Genomic DNA, 1,292 nt, shown 5'->3' with positions numbered 1-1,292 from the left:
GTCAGCAGTTAAAATTCACCAGTTACTTTTTGGAAACCCTATACAGTGTCATTGTGAGTTGAAACCTACTTGATGGCACTAAACAATAAACAACAACAACAATGTATATATAAGGGAGTTTCAAAAAGTTTTTAAGAAAACGGGATTACAAGATAACGAAAAAATTTCCAGGAATTTTCTGATGGCCCCTCGTGTTAGTTTTTATTGTTGCATAACAAATGACCACAAAAGTAGCAGTATACAATAGTCATTTATGGAGTCCTGGTGTGGCACTGTAGGTTAATATGCTGGACTGCAAGGTCAGTTTGAACCACAAGGTGAGGGGCTCAAGCTCACCAGTCACTCCTTGGAAACCCTATACAGGGTCTTGATGAGTCAGAACTGACTTGATGGCGCTTAACAACAACAGTAATCATTTATAGATTCGTTGTTCTTCATATCCACACTCCAGCAATGTGACTATGTTCTGTACATAAAGGATCACAAAGCTGGGATTAAGGTGCTGGCTGGTTTGAATTCTTGGAGTTTCTGAGTAAAGTCTTTGCTTCCAAGCTAATTTTTATAATTTGAGTTCCATTTCTTAAAGCTATTGGACTAAGGCCACATTTTATTAGCTGGGCACCATTTTCAGCTCCTAATGGCCACTCACATTTGTTGTTACTTCATTCCCTTCATCTTCAAGTCAGCAATAGTGTATCAAATTTTCATGCTTCTAATCATTGACTTCCTATAAACACACATTTTCAGGGGGTCCCATATTTAAACAATAGGCCTAGACTAAAATTCAATGTTTTAGGATCTTAATTTCATCTGCAAGATCCCTTTTGCCATATGAGAGGACTTCTAAAAAATTGATCAAAAAATAGAATGAAAAGATAATGGATTTCTTCCACCAATATTTGGAAGTACCCTGGTGTAACATTATCTTGAAGAATGTACCTCATCATATGCATTGATTCTACCCACATTCTAAGGAGCTGTGGTGGTGCAGTGGTTAAGCACTCAGCTTCCAACTGAAAGGTGGATAGTTTGATCCTACGAGCCACTCCAAGAGAGAAAGGTGATCTGCACTCCTAAAAAATTACAGTTTAGGAAACCCAATAGGAGAGTTTTACTATGTCCTATTGTTGTTGTTGTTGTTGTTAGGTACCATTGAGTCGATACTGACTCATAGTGACCCTATCTATGCACAGCACAATGAAACACTGTTGGGTCATGTTCCAACCTCACAATTGTTGCTATATTTGAGTCCATTGCTGCTGCTACTGTACAAATCCATCTCATTGGGGCCT

Source organism: Chrysochloris asiatica, unplaced genomic scaffold, assembly GCF_000296735.1.
Source record: "Chrysochloris asiatica unplaced genomic scaffold, ChrAsi1.0 scaffold00297, whole genome shotgun sequence".
Taxonomy (NCBI): Eukaryota; Metazoa; Chordata; class Mammalia; order Afrosoricida; family Chrysochloridae; genus Chrysochloris; species Chrysochloris asiatica.
This window is presented reverse-complemented; position numbering follows the sequence as displayed.